The 16,492-nt window shown below is 43.5% G+C and overlaps 1 long non-coding RNA gene across 2 annotated transcripts in view; it reads right to left on the bottom strand.

The window, feature by feature from the left end:
• Nucleotides 1-9,684: 9,684 nt before the first annotated feature.
• LOC144785884 (uncharacterized) overlaps nucleotides 9,685-16,492 on the bottom strand; it is a 31,618-nt gene continuing 24,810 nt past the window's right edge. For both annotated transcript variants that reach the window (XR_013602054.1, XR_013602053.1), the window contains one exon: nucleotides 9,685-11,306. This is a non-coding gene — a long non-coding RNA (uncharacterized LOC144785884). The remainder of the gene's footprint in view (nucleotides 11,307-16,492) is intronic.

Genomic DNA, 16,492 nt, shown 5'->3' with positions numbered 1-16,492 from the left:
GCCAACCCCAGATGGTCATCGGTGCTCTGGATCTGGGCGCTCCGAGCGGCTCACCCAGTCGACCCCAACCGACGGGTATGGGAGCTCCGGGCGAGCAGCCCAGTCGACCCCAGACAAGCACTGCTGTCTCTGTTCTGGGAGCTCCGGGCAGCTCACCCAGTCGACCCCAGCCGGTTGGTGTGGGAGCTCCGGTGGAGCAGCCCAGTCGACCCCAGACCAGCACTGTGGTCTCTGTTCTGGGAGCTCCGGGCAATTCACCCAGTCGTCCCCAGCCAATCGGCGTGGAAGCTCCGGTGGAGCAGCCCAGTCGACCCCAGTCCAGTACTGTGGTCTCGGTTCTGGGAGCTCCGGGTAACTTACCCAGTCGACCCCAGCCAATTGGCGTGGAAGCTCCGGCGGAGCAGCCCAGTCGACCCCAGAGAAGCACTAGTGTCTCTGAGCTGGGAGCTCCGGGCAGCTCGCCCAGTCGACCCCAGCCAGTCGGCGTGGGAGCTCCGGCGGAGCAGCCCAGTCGACCCCAGAGGAGCACTAGTGTCTCGGATCTGGGAGCTCCGGGCAGCTCACCCAGTCGACCCCAGCCAGTCGGCGTGGGAGCTCCGGGTTGTTCACCCAGTCGACCCCAGCCGGCCGCTGTGGCCTTCGGGGCGGGCGATTTGATCACCTCACCCAAGCCACCACGGTTGGACTCCTTCCCCCTCCCGTCCTTTGAAGAATTTTGTAAAACGGCTTGCTCGGTGTCATCTGGATCTCCGCTTGATCCACTGCCCCCAAATTTTGGAAAACTTTTCATGAAGAACTGTTCCCGCCTTTGTTTTCAATCTGTCTCCAATCTCTGGAATCGGCGTCTGTCCCAGGTTGCTGGAAACTAGCAGTGGTGTCGCCTCTGCTAAAAAAGCCAACCTTGGATCCAGCTGTTCTTTCCAACTACAGGCCGATCTCCTTGCTTCCCTTTCCAATCAAGATCTTAGAGAAATGGGTAACTCGCTCTCTTTCCTGCTACCTGGAACATATTGGGTGGTTCGATGAGGCCCAGTTTGGCTTCCGACCTGGCCATGGGACGGAGACCGCACTTGTGACCGTGCTGGACAATCTGCGTTCGCGTGTCGACAGTGGTCGGGCAGCCTTTTTGGTGCTGCTCGACATGTCGGCCGCGTTCGACACGGTCTGCCATCGGACCCTGGTTCAGAGGCTGGAAGAGTGCGGGATTTGCGAGGGGGCCAGAGACTGGTTGATTTCATACCTCGAGGGCAGGCAACAGTTGGTGTCACTTCCGCCTTTTAGTTCGGAGCCAAGGAAAATCGGACAGGGGGTGCCACAGGGCTCGGCCATCAGCCCGATATTGTTCAACCTGTACCTCCGTCCGCTTGTCCAGCTAATAAAATCTTTTGGGGTCTCGGCATTTAATTATGCTGATGACACTCAGCTGGTGTTTTCCTTGGAAGGGAGCAATGCGATCTCGCTGAACACCTTCCATCGCTGCATGGCAGCTACAGCGGATTGGCTTCGAGCAAATTCTTTGCAATTCAATAGCTCGAAGACGGAAGTGCTCCACTGCTCCACTGACCGGATCCCGCGGGCTCTACCTACCGATTTTTGGCCTTGCACTTTTTCCGAACCAGTGTCGGCATCAGAGTCAGCTCGTAATTTAGGGGTCATGTTCGGTCCTAACTTACAACTTGACCTACATGTTAATAAAACCACGGGAACATGCATGATGCTGCTCCGTATGCTCCGCAGAGTTTTGCCTCTGCTCCCTGCTCAGGCCGGAAGTAGTCCGTGGGACTATTTTAAGTCGGCTGGATTATTGTAATGGTCTCCTTTTGGGGGCCCCAAAAAATCTGATAGGGAAGCTGCAGAGGGTGCAGAATATGGCTGCTAAACTGGCCCTTTCACGACCCAGATCTAGCTCTTCTACTCTTGCGCTTCGTGACCTGCATTGGCTTCCGGTAGAACTACGGGTCCAATTTAAAGCGGCCTGTTTGGTATTTAGGGCGGTACACCTCCTGGGCCCTATCCCGCTACAAAACATGTTTGCATGGTACTCTGCCCCACGGCTTCTGCGGTCGTCATCGGCTCACCTTCTGGTGGTGCCTAGGTTTCAAAGAGTGAGGATGGGCGGCCGTTCATTTAGAGTGGCGGCAGCTAAATTGTGGAATTCTCTCCCACTCACTCTCAGGAGCTGCAAGGACTATCTTCCATTCAGGAAGGCCTTAAAGACTTATCTTTTTCCCAAGTAATGGCTGCGCGACTGCTCTGGTCTTGTGCGGGGGTTCTCTGATCAAAGCGCCAGGATGCCCTCTGGGTGACAGGTCTGCGCTCTATAAGTATGTGAAATAAATAAATAAATAAATAAATAAATAAACTTTTACAACGAAAGTCGTTACAACGACTTGCGCTGGGGGGTGCTCTAGGATAGGGAATAGTTAATTTACTATCCAAAACCTTCCCTACTATCCACGGGGACTGGAGTTGGAATAGTAAATTAAACTATTCACTATCCAGCACCCCCCAACGCAAGTCGTTGTAACGACTTGCGTTGTAAAAGTTGCGTGGTAAAGGCATGCGTTGTAAAAGCATGCATGGTAATGACATACATCCATGCAGATTCAGTGCACAGATTGACCTGTCTCCCTCTATCAATAGAACCATGAGATGTGCTGATATTGTTTTGTTTGCCTCATAACATTCATCTGACCCAGGCAGTCCTGTCTTCTGCCCAACATGTATCCATGTGGTTACTAATATAGGAACCATCCCTTCCTGTCGGGTGCATACTTTTCTCATACCACACCCATGTTTTTCACCAGCTTTGTGGCCTTCCCTCACTAGGTACTCAGCTGGGTCTTATACCTTGGCAATTGGTTTTTCATTAGTTCATCAGGCGTCCCTTATATCTATGGTCTTGATGCGACCCTGCATTGTTTCAGTGGCCTGACTGAAAGGAGGTATTTGAATTGTTAATAAATTCAAACAAGTATGCAGTTCCTAGCTGGTTTGGGGGGACAGGTGGACTGGGTGGTCATAAGTCCTCACTGGTTACCGGGGGGAACAGGGTGTTCCTCCTGTTTGAATTAGGGCCCTCACACACCTGGCTGAGTGTCATGCTTCATAATAGGGCGTGCTCCTTGTCAGGTTGGCGATGCAATACCTCACAGGCTCCCTATGAGGGGCTTTTGGCGGAGATCTTTTATTCCAATTAGCCGTTTGGTGCCGTGGGGTTGAGGGGCCTAAATGTGTAGATGTAAGGAATGAAGGTGAGTGAACCAAGGGAAATTAAAACAGGAATTGGAAGTACCAGAGAAAATTAATTTAATCAGTAGGGCTTTCAACCTGATTAAAAACAAGGTGGCACACTACTGAAGTAATGTTTCAGAATTAAGCGCTCTATCAAGTGGTCAACATATTTCTCGCCTAGTCGTCGTATGATCTAGCAGCGATTCGTCAGGACCAATATAAGTGAATCTATCTACACAACAGGTGGTTGTCCGGTAAAGTGTCCCTTATAAGCCACCTAACAAACCTACTGTATGGTACCTGTAATTGGAAGACCAACCCAATCTGGGTCCGTAACTAACATCATCGACTCCCGGCAGGATTGACACTTGGAATTTCCAGTGTTGTTTGCTGAACCGCAACACAGTGGGCAGACCTACCCGCTCGCTGGCTCCTGATCCCCGGCAGCAAGTGGGTAGGCCTGATGACTGTGTTGCGGTTCAGAAAATGACACTGGGAATTCTAAGGGGCAGATTTACAAGCCCCTTGCGCCACTTGTACGTCACTTTTAACATGGGAACAGTGACGTAAAAATGGCACAAGGGGCTGGTAAATCTGCCCCTCAGTGTCAATACTGCCCGCAGTCGATGGTGTTAGTTACCGACCCAAATTATGTTGGTCTTCCAATTACAGGCGTAGGGCAGCGCTGCATGCCTTCTAGCAGCTCTGCCCTAAATTAAAAGAGAAGGGACGGAATGCGCCGTATTTCCAAGATACAGTGTATTCCTGTCCTTTTTGCCAGGACACCATGGTGCAAGGGTGTCTGTGTTGTTGGTATGATTCATTTTTGTGCAGGAAGGGTACACTATCTGCACAAAAATAATCAAAGTGAGCTTTTTCTTAGTTCTATGTGTGCTGCAGAATGCAACACACTTGGAAAAAGGAGAAAATTAGGAGGAATGTAAAAATGAATTCCTCATTACACCTGCTTTGGTAAGGCATTAGTTTTGGCGCTGCCCCAGATTTCTGCTAAGTTTGAATTCTGGGGCAGTGTCAAATACTATGGGTGTTGCGTGGAACAGCAACACCCCTTCCATGCAAAGTAAAGCATTGCCTTACTCCATAAACTCACAGAGCCATGGAAAGCCATGCATGGTGGCCTTGAGTGGCCTTGTAAATATGGGCCGACACCCTGCGCCTCTGGAGCGCCACAAAATGTCCAGCGGGCTAAAAGTGCTGCAGGAGCATTGTAAATAGGTCCCTAACGGTCCAGAGCCTGAGGAGCACCTCTTGGGGTCAAGTACTCACCCAGTAGAGGGCAGCGGGGCTAAGGCAAGTTGAGATATAGTCTCCAGTGAAGCAGGTTAAGCTGGGCAGTTACATGGAATCCTCTAGAGCTTGTTGTGTAACTGTAGCTCAGAACAGGTTCAGTCAGCTGACCCTCGGAGTCAGTGCAGCCTGGGATGAAGGGTGCAGGTCTTGTCTTCCTTCTCATCAAGCAGTGCAGCAGGGCAGAAGAGTTGCAGTCTTTTGGGCAACACAGCAGTCTTTCCTATGGTGTAACAACAGGTCCAGCAGTGCACTCAAGAGTTAAGTCTGTGGGTACAATGTTTATACATGGTGCTGCCTTTAAAGTAGGAGATGCTTCTAGAGCTTCCATCCCCACAGGGATTTGAAGTGTCCATCTTCCCCGCCCTGGCACCAGCTTGGCTGGGGTCACAAAAAAGGTGTCAAAATCATTCATGAGGGTACTGGGCACAGCAGCTGTGATGTGTAAGTATGGTAGGTGACAGTTCTGCCCCCTCTTTAAGAGAGAGGTGGCCCATCCTGAAAACACTTATGTTCCCTTTGTCTCACTGTTTGGGAGCAATACACAAAGACCAGTGCCAGCTACACCTAGTCATGTCACCCTCGATACAGGTTGCAGCCGTTAAATGATTAGGACAAGAAAAGGTCAACTTTCTAAAAGGGGCATTTTTAGAATTGTTACTCAAAATCCAACTTTAGCATTAACAAGGGTTTTTAATTATAATTTGATAGACACCAAACTGAAACTGACTACCTGTTCCCAATTGAACGTTAGCATTTATTAAATGTCAAAGGGTAGCCCGATACTATCTTTTTGGAGAAATTGGCAATGCAGTAATGAAAAACAAATGTAAGAATTTTTCTTTATCAGGACATGTAAAACTTAAAAGTACATGTCCTCCTTTTTAAATACACTGCGGACTGCCTTCTGAGCTGTTTGGGGCCTAACCTAGTGGTGACTCATATGTAGTACAAAGAAAGGTGTAGGCGTCACAAAACGCTTATTTTGAATATGAGTGTTTTGTGCACTCCTTGTTAACTAAACTATTCCATTCATCTTGTTGTTGTAAACCGTAAAGTACTCCATTATTGCGTGCAATACTGTATTGTGTGCTGCCAAACACACCAGCATGAAATCTTTAGTGAAAAACAAGTACTATTAGTAACTTGGAAACAGTGTTCACTGCTGTGAATTCATCATTTAATTTAATTTCAAATTATTTATTGATTTTTCATTAACATTTTCATTTTATCTTTGTCATCACCGCAGAATTATCTTTCCCAGTACTTATAAATAAATCACTTCTACTCTCGTACAGACAAAATTCAATTAATTTGTTTAGCACCTGCGCACTTTGTACTCTTTTTTTCACGTATACTGCCCCACACCACTTTTTGAAGCACCTTATGTTTTCAATTTGAAATATAAGAAATGTATTAAATAAATTGTGTTTGAATGCCAGGCTAAGCCAATCATCCAATGGTTTGTCCTAAATGTTGACACTTCCCCCTTAGGGACCTTTGCTCATTCTTTTTCAGTGCAAGCTCCTGATGATTAGCTGCAGAATACCTTCCCCTTCAACTACATACCTGGTCATGGCTGGATGGCCCTGACCAGGAAGCAAGCCTAAAGAGACAATATTCTAAAGAGGTCTGTTCCAGTACCGCAGCAGGGTGGGGTGCTCTGGAGCCTTTCTTCAGAATGCGGACTACACCAGAAGAGGATTTGTTCCCTTTCAATCTTTGTGGGTACTGAAAGTAGGACATGCTGCTCTTCTACCCTCATCTCATCTGCAGGCATCATCATCAATCACTATGGCTGCAGGGTAACTATCTTACAGACAAATGGGGCAAATGTGTTTGCAGGGGCTACATAGCCTAACAATCATTAAGATCAGAGATGACAGAGGAGCCTTTGGGCATGATTTAGAGTTTTGTTAAAAGGGAACCCATCAAAAACATGGAGGGGAGAGTACATTGTCCATCAAACTCTTGTGCCGCCCACCCTAATGTAAGTCGTCAGGACCAATGGTTTTCTGTCTGCAGTGATCTCAATGGCTGTTAATGGAAAGTCTAATATCTCCCGCACCAGTGGGGAAAAACTACTGGTGACAAACAGAAAAATAAAACTGAATATCCCTCAACTAGGGGGGAAAAAAACGATTTGAGTATGGGGGGTCATTATTTTTAGTTTTTCAAAATCAACCCCACTTGATCCCCCCCCCCACAAACACACTTTAAGAGATTGTTTTAAAAAATATATATACATTTCTTTATTGGCATTTTAGGAATTTACATTATTTCATTTACATACATCGTATATCTGCATGCAATTATTACAACTACTAGTACAGTCCGCTTACATTGTTAAACAACATTTCAGTAGGCACATATCCATTCCGCAACGCCACCTTGTCCTACATCCAGGATAAATATACAATTACCCAACTATCCCGATCCCACCCCCTCCCATCCTCATATTACCCACAACTTTTCAACGTCACCTTCCCTTTTCAATGCCCTATGTCCGTTTAGGTCTTGTCATTCACTATAATGGTTCCTTAATGTCTAATGAGGAACAATGCTTCATTGTCCATCATGTGGGTGATTGCATATAGGGGATGATATTGCTAGAGTTTGTACGTCCTTTATATCTATCAGCATGGTCGCCCAAGCCCGCAAATCGTCCTCCAGTTTCTTGTCACATCTCACTCTCTTCATTCTTACTGCTTCCGCCGCTGCCCATTTACCCAAATCTTTCAACCACGACTCAATCTTCGGGGGGTAGTGCCCATCCAAGAAATAGCATTTTGCCGTTTAGCTAATGCTAACCCAAGCATTACAAACTTCCTACTTAGTTTCTTTTACTTTGGAGCAGGAAGGAAACCCAGCAGCACCTCCCGTATCCCTTTGGGCACAGACCATCCCGTCGCCTCCTTCATTTTTTCCAATATTGAATTCCAATACTGAAACAGCATCAGGCATGTCCAAACCATATGCATAAAATCAGAGTCAGCAGCCCCACATCTAGGGCAGCTATCAGATCGGGTTGGAAAGATTCTGCTAAGTGTTTTCACTTTAAGATATTGTTTTTTTAAAACAAAAGGTTTGGTGGTTTGCTATCAAAACTGATGGCTTCCATTCACCAATCATTTTTTTACCTTCAAAAGAACTACCATAATTGTGATTCCTCTGTATGTACAGAGATTGGGCTGGCAGTAAAATGAAGCCTTTCTTGTCTGCAGGAGAGGGTGTGGCTGTTTTGCTGCCCGGACAGGTCCCACATTACAGTTGTTTTGGAGATAGGCTGAAAGAAGACAGGCATCACTACTACATGAAGCAAACTAAAAATAAAAAACATAAAGAAATGGATATGGCTACCACATAGAAGATTATCTCAGAAAAGACATCAAATCCTCTGACAAAATAAATTGATTTGATTGCCAAACAACACGTGGATTGAACAGTACAGCTGCACGTACAGAATAGTAAACATTTGTAACCAAGCAGTAAAGGGAAGCCAAGAAGAAATGTTCAATATGGCACACCCCAAGGGCAAGAAGAGAAAATGGCTGAGTCTCTGTTCTTTAAAGTTTACTCCTAAATTTACACAAAAAAGAGAAAGAGCTGGACTTAAATCCTTCAAGATCCACCAACTTCTGAGGGCATCCTGGAGATTCAGTGCCTGCAGCTTTGGCCAGGTTAGATTTCTACAATGGCAAGTCAGTTTCCAAGATGGATATTAAGCTTGAAAACTGTTGGTAACAGTGGTTGCCCAGGGCCTCAAAGGGCAAGATGGAAGTAGTATGTAAGAGTATAAATCTCTTGCAGAGAAATCGTACATTTTGAAGAACACAATCAGAGTGAAGTTGGTGAGGAAAGCTGTCTTCCATCTAAATGCGAAGAGCACAGATTAATGCTTCTGAATAAACTCACTAGACATTCATTCAGAAATGGAGACCCAAGACATCAACACTTGTTACTGACTGAAGACCAGAGAAAGTAAGACCACCAGAGGGATTGGTTCATGACTGACTTGCATTGCATGCTTCATCGAATAAAGATTAAAAAAATAAGTACTTTCTAATTCCCCACTCCCTTTTGCAGAATGGATCCTACTAGATTAGTATGAGAGAGGTCATGTTTAAGAAACTCCAGTGAGAAACATTCTATATTTTATCACCTAATGGCTCCTCACATATCATAAATGAAGATGCCATATTTGAGACACTCTCCACTCACTTTCATCCAAAGGCTCCTCATATGTCATCACAGGAGAGAGACTTTTTTAGTAATACTCCACTCCCTGTCATTAGGGGGAGATCCTTGTCATCAAGAAGTGTGCATATTTTGTGAAATTCCCAATGTTTACAATTCTCAAAAATTGCTTACTTTAAAAACACCTTCTAATGTGTTAAGTGTTGGCACAGTGAGAGATCATTTTGACCGCATTGTAAGATCATTTCATTCTAATCAAACTGAGCTGAGATGGTAAAGACTTCTTGCTCTGTAATCTATCCCTTTACCAGATCTTTCTTGTATGAAGAATTTTACTCTCTAAGTCTACCATTTGCGACATAAATTGTTGCAAAAATCCTGAGTTTCAGACAAAACTGGCATTAAGTGTTATATTTTTTAACTTCAACAACTTGGAACGTTTTCCAAAGAACTTCACAAAAGCTGCAAGAAAAAACTTTGCCTGTGCACACCCCTGTTCATAGACTGGTATCGGATGAACCCCATTTAGCAATTCTGCAATGATTGATTACCAGTCCTTTAACCAAACAAAAATATGCCACCATAAAGTCCCAATCGCTTCATCGAAGAAATGATATCTGCATAACTTGTATTTCTTTGATTTCAACCTCTTAACATCCCACTTCCGGAATGTTATCACAGATCCTACATCTCATTCCGCAAGGCCAACTTAAATTCTTTCCTTTATTTTAGACTTTCATCCTTAGAACAGATCTGCTTCGCCATTAAAGTTAAACTATACTATACATACTATAATTGTTTCATTTAGGGTTCCTATGTTTTTTTTGACTAACATATTGGATTTTGAAAGTGAAACATACACATATGCATAATAATAGGTATCACAGTTCATGATAATGACATAAACCAAAAAGCATAATAAATTCAGCTTAATCACACTTACTGTATTACTTGTTTTTTGTTTTTAATTTACATTGTTGTAACATTAGTAAATGAAAAATATCAACACACCTCGGTAGTGTAAGAATTGTTCAGTTCATAAAAATGACTTATTAATAAAACCAACATATGCAACACATGTGATGAGACCTAATTAAAATGTGTGTTTCCTTAGCCAATAAAAGTCACCACTAGTTACTACATGTATCCTTCTCTCTGAGGATAGTGTAACCACAAACCGTGTAAGTGACAAAGGAGAGTAGACCCACTGAACACACAGAAACCAATGTAAAGTTAAGGTCAAATGCTCAAAAACACACAAACAATGATATTCAAGTGCAAATAACAATGATGAATTCAGTCCCACCATGCTTTGCTGATGGGAACCTAAACATTGTCACATTCAACACAAAAAGGATGTCACTGGCATAACTGACACCATAATGATGTCCTCCTCAATAACATTGTTAATTATATTAGTGAGTTTTTTTTATACTGACCCACTGCAGAAGAAATAACATCAACATTTGAATTATTAAAGCCCTTGGACAAGAGCAGCATACAGACCAGACCGTGAGATTGTGGAAATCAAATGTTAAAATGTGTGTGGTGTTGCATACCAGTTGTTGGTGTGAATGGGGACCAGAGAAGTACCTGTGCAAAAAAAACAGACAGAAAGACAGCAGGTTCAATAAGCTTTTGGTGTGTGGCCTTTTTAATAAATTCCACTTGTTGGCCATCAGTGTTACCAACAATTAAACAATTATTGATCCCCTATGTGATGTAAGCAGGGATGGTGTTGTTAAAGGCATTACATAAGAAAGCCACAGCTATTACTACAGAGAGTTTGATCATCTGACTTTTAAGACAACAGAAGGTTTTTGTCTGAATTTCAGGTGTCCCACTTTGGGGACGTTCTGGACCCCAATGCCTTTGACATGTGATACATCTCTCAGCTCATGGCTGTGTCTAAGAGACCAGAGAAGATGACGTTATGAATTACCGCTAATATTAATACACCCAGCACTCTAAACCTCCAAAATGTGCACCCGGTTAAAGATGGTGGTCTAAATTTACTAAGGGTTTCAGTAGGTGCTCACAGGATATACAACAGTGTAAATGAGTATGGCTATCTACTATACCCCATAAAGTGCAACAGTTATGTTAGCACTCATGCAAACCTTTGTAAATTTAGGCCCAAGTTTGAATGTGCTCTAATGGTATGCATCTTAATTGCTCCTTAACTCTCAGAAGGTACTTTTCTTGATAATGAGGCAATGTGTTCAAAGATGCTTAATGCCCGGGTGCCAGAATAAGACATGCTCCATCCTAATCTGGTCCTCTCGGTGGTATCTGGGTAGCCATGCCACGTTCTAAGCATCACTTCTCGAAGATACCTGGATAGCGAAGATATACATTTCAAGATGGCTTGGTATCTGTGTAAGCCAGGAATGTTCTACAACATGTGATTCTACTCATATACCCCGGGAGGGTATCAGCATGGAAAGAGGGAGATGACACCTCGGGTACCAGTTCCTGCGTGGTTTCATGCTGATGTCGTCTTCCAGTGTGTGTTCATGCGCTTTCAGCCGGCTACAGTCATTTTGCAGTGCCTGTTTCTTCGTATGCTAAATAAATCAACAATAAATATTTATACATGAAAAGTCACAAAGACCAACATTCCCAACATCTAACTCTTAGAATATTTATGAGAGACTCAAAATGCAGGAAAAAGTTTTTTTTATGATGATATTTGCCACATCCCAACCTACTTACCTATTTTCTTCATGGGAAGATGTCGAGTACCCCATGACAGGCACTTGCCACACGCTAATAAGACCAAACCCTGGCTCTCCTCCTACCTTTGCTACAAATGTCAAAGTTTAAAATTATCGCTTTTCATCACCACTGTAATATAGTTTAAAGTATAATTGTAAATGTTGCAAAGTCATCCTGTGCCCTGGGCACCAAATTTTTTTTTGCTGACTGGTACTGGTGGTAACTGACTCTGACTGTCCGTTGACTCTTACTAACAAGGCCAAGGGCCAGTGTTATTTTGAAAACACAGTGAAAAGACACACATATATGAGGGTTTACTTTATATTAGGATACACTTATAATTGGCATGACGTACCCTATAGGTCCCTAGTACATATTAGGGCAGGGGGATTAAAACTAAATGTAAGTACCTAGAATATAATAGCGCATGACAGTTTAGAGGCCAGCAGCCCTTTCAGCACTTGCATGTGTGCGCTGCTGGAAGCCTGAGGTCATTTCAAAAGTAGCCCTATGTTGCAGCACTGCTTTTAAATGTAAATTGCGTCCAAACTCGACTTTGGTGGTAAGGGCACTGAAAAAATGACAAACTACAATATTGTGGCATATTAGGTACCTCCAGGGTCTCCCCTAGGTGTCCCAGGGATGGGGGGTCATGTACTTATAAGGAGGGCCCTTATAAAAGGGGTTTCATATTCCCTGGGAATAGAGAAATTGCACATTTCACTTCACCCATTGTAGCAAAGGGCTTCCCAAATTCGATTTTGGGCTAGGAGCACTGTGGAGTGGGGATCGGCATTATTATTTGCATATTCAGCACCTCTAATATCTCCCCTAGGTATACCTGGGGTGGGAGGTCTTGTAGGGGCATATTATCAAGGGGGTTTATCTCCGCTTTTTTGGCTTTAAAAGCCAAGAAAGCGGAGATAAAATGATCTCCCTATTACCTAGCTGTCGCTAACACCACTTAGCGACAGCTAGTAGGAGATAGCGACCATCTTGGGCCCCGCTTTGCATGTCAGTGATATTTATCACTAATGACATGCAAAGTGGGCGTGCCAAGATGTTAGCGACTGGAAACAGTCGCTAACATCGCTATCTCCTATTACCAACTTTTGGAGATATTCGGGCTAAGCGCGAATATCTCCAAAAGCTAACACCTGTCCCTGAGCAGTTCTTAGCCATGTTATCCAATGGGAGGTGGATAACATGGCTAAGAGCATTAGCTCGGTAATGCATGAATATCGCTGACTTTTCAGTGATATTCATGCATTGCGACCGTTTTTTATCGCATTTGCGATAAACCTTGGTAATACCAAGGTTTATCTGCGGTAAAAATCGCCGCAGCTTAGCGGTAAAATTTTCTCTATAACCAAGCAATAGCGATAATTATTGCTATTGCTTGGTAATATGCCCCTTGTAGTTATAAGTAGTATCCTTATAAAAGATGTTTTATAGGCCCTGGTGTTGAAGAAATTGTACATTTCATTTTCCGCCTTGTTGATCCCTAGCCACATAGGTTAACATGGCAATAGTTTATTAATGAATAACTATAGCTAGGAAGTCACACAAAAAATCATTAACAGACTTAGAATGGTATTGATTTATCCAACAATATGGTATTGTTTAATTATCCTAAAATATACCTAATATATGTTATAAGACTTTTTTTCTGTAAGCCAAAATGCAGCCTTGCTGTGGTCGCCCCCTGATTGGTCAGATTTAAGAGGATTAGAAAGGCTGGTTAGATGAAGTGATAAGTTGCTCCCCCAGTGAGAGGTTATCTCTTTTAAGAGAGCTCTAAAACGCACGAATGCCAGGTGGAGGGGTCATAAACCAAGGAGTTTCAAAGAGGGGCAGGACAGGTAGAGAATGCCAGGTCTATCTACCCCCCAGCCCTCTGACCCAGCCAGATGGCAGGCTTAAGACAGGAATTTGAAGATGGTAGGGGGTGGAGAGCTATGAAAATGATCCATACTAGAGGTTTGTTTAGCTAGTTCTTGTTCCTTTCAACTTTCAACTTTGGTGAAACACTTCCACAAAATTTCAAGTAAGCATTTTAACAGAACTACATTTACCAGGATGCTAAGGAGTGAACTGTGCTGGGAGGCGAAGCTGTGTGCTTCCATCCCCCTTTAGTTCTTGTTCCTCTGCTGGAAATTCAGACATATTGCATTTTGGAACAACAGTGCTTTCTGAGAGAAGCTTATACCACACTTTGGAAGAAGTGGTCATACTGTGGGGTGTCGCACTGTATCTCGTTGGACAGGAGGGCTATCCAACTAGACTCCAGAGATCGCTAAATAAATATGTGAGAAGAGTGAAGCTTCTCAGATCTGCTGCTTCAAACTAATAGAAGAAGAAGACTTGTCCAACTGGAAACTTGATTTGTACCAACCGGCTCTGCATTCTGACTTACAGTGCCTGCTGCATTATCTGGATCCACAGCCCTTTGGATGTACCTTGCTTCAAGAGGAATAAAGATTGGACTCCCTGCAACCTACAGGTTAACAGAGCACACCTGGACCACCGTCACCATTAATCCCCAGCCTCCAGTGAGTCCAGTGGATTTGTAAGGGTTTTGTCCAAGTGGTTTGTGGGAACTTAAGTCCCAAACTTTCAAGGATCATCTTGGCGTTTCAGACCCTTGGATTGTGTTTTGGACCAGTTAGAACCCCTGAGGGACTTCAGCAAGAAGTTGCAGAAGTTTGGAAAAGTTTGGAGCAACTTTGGAAAAAAAATCCAGAGGGGGACCGACACAACAGCGAGAGCCAAGCTGGCAACCTTCAACCGCGAGCCAGCCTGTCTTCCTGGTTCATACGGCTTTAAAGCTCCTGACGTCTGACTTCCAGAGTTTGACCAGATGTTCCCTGGAAAACAATCAGGCGAACCCTCAATGAACCCAGACCGGTGAAGATTATTGAGGGACCTGAGCAGAAAAAGCTCCAGAAACGTTTCTAAGTCAGAAGGTAAAATCTTGACCGAGGCCTACAGCGAGAAGGATCCAAGCAGGGCTCCATCAAAGTCAGCCTGAAGCTTTGACTTTAGTCCGGTCAGTCGCGACCAGATGACCCAAGGTGGCGCTATAAGTTTCTAAGTGCTATTTAGTGCTAAAGGTTTCAAAATTCATATCTCCGGTTTCCTACATTGGATTTTTGTTGCTTGTCATTTTAATAATACAAGTATTACAAGTATTTCCTACTTTTATAAATTGGTGTTGGATTTTTATTATGTGTTGTGTCTTAATTATTCACTGAATTGGTGTTTTTAAATGCTTTACATACCTGTCTCTGAAGTTAAGCCTGCCTGCTTGCAGCCAAGTTACCAAGGGTTGAGCATGGGAAACATTTTCTGAGACCTGTTCTGAGCCCTTGACTGTGTTAGTGGCCTTATTGCCAGTGGTAGATGCATATTTACCAGTACTAATAACCCACATTCAAACAGTAATGTTTTATTTACAGCAGAAAAATTTAGGAAATTTCTGAATTTTGTGTTACAGACAATTTTGCATTACATGATTTCACTTACATTTTTAAGTGTGCATGCACTTCAGGTATGCAATCTCGAGAGATACCAGTGAAGGGACATTTCTGTGTGAACTAGTCACCTTCCAGTATCCTGTGAGATAAAAAGATTTAAATGATATGTTCACTTGGAAACGTCACGAAAGATGCTGATAAACCATATTTTGCAATGAAAGCATACCTTTTTGTATTTATGTGAAATTGTCAAGGAATTTCATGTAATCTTAGGCAAAAAAGTTTACTTGAACTTGCACACCTCTAGCTATGACTGGTTTTCATTTTCCACTCACACTATTGCCTGATTAATTGCATGATAAAACTCAATTGTTGGACTGGCCACATATTTTCACTTCTGCCAACTAAAGTGAAATTATACTCTCCAGGGAACTTTAACTGCCAATTAACTGTCTGGGGTAATCTCTGGGTCCATTTCTGAAATAAAATCAGCCTTAAGGCTTTTTGTTGGTTTCAAAAGTCCCGAGTCATAAACGTAGTCGCACACCTAATTAGAACACTATTGTGTGAACAGCTCCTTTTATTAGTGTAAAGTTACATAATGACTAGGCAAAATGACAATTTGCACTTATCTGTACATATGCTTACATATACTGTCACATCATAATGGTGTGATATTACATATCAGCCCATTTTCTCCAGGGACTGGTATGGGGCAATCTTGGATAAGAATACCTGTCTACGGGGCCGATTATGCTATTGTCAAGAAAGCATTCCCACCGAATCGGTTTAGGATCGCTTTCTGTAAGGCTCATATTTGGGGAGCCCTACCGACAGATTACAATGTGTCCAGATGCTTATGGACTCGGTTCAGTCGGACTCCCACTGACTTCAGTAGGAGCCTGTGTCCTGAACAAGAACACAGGCTCTCATTGAAAAATTGGAAAGGTGGGGAAAACCTTGTACTCTGTGGTGGTAACCCCATTGTGCCTGCCACAATGTGCATAGTTGGGAAGGAGGGGTCCCTGGGGTTCCCCACGGACCCAATCCAGAGGTCTACGGGTGAGGGAGGGCCTGCTGTTGGCCCCCGAAGTCCAAATCCTACAGCCCACACGCATCCATGTACAAAATGTTTTATTTTCCTCTGGCAGCACAGCTAATACTTCAACAAACTTGGGCTGAATTCGCCATGACAGTTCCAACGCGTTTCGGGCGTCACCGCGCCCTTCATCTTGGGAAATGGCATATGGGGAGAGGCAGCGTGGCGTCTTCGCAATATTGTATTTGCAGTTTATTTAATAATAATAATAATAATAATAATAATAAACTTTATTCGGATTATTACAATCCATAAAAGCAATACAATTTAAAAAGTCTTCAAAGAGATCTAGTTATCAGTTACTTAAAATGATTACAGAAAGAAATTTCATTAGTATATACAGTACAGATATATTTTCTTAAAGGTTTTTCCTATGCCTGTATATACATTTCAAAAAATTAAGGACATGGTAACATGTGGCTTCAGTATCCAAAAGCTGCAGGCTCAACATGGCCACTCT

Source organism: Lissotriton helveticus, chromosome 10 (assembly GCF_964261635.1).
Source record: "Lissotriton helveticus chromosome 10, aLisHel1.1, whole genome shotgun sequence".
NCBI lineage: Eukaryota > Metazoa > Chordata > Amphibia > Caudata > Salamandridae > Lissotriton > Lissotriton helveticus.
The sequence above is the reverse complement of the archived record's forward strand: the minus strand, read 5'-3'. Positions and strand labels throughout refer to the sequence as shown.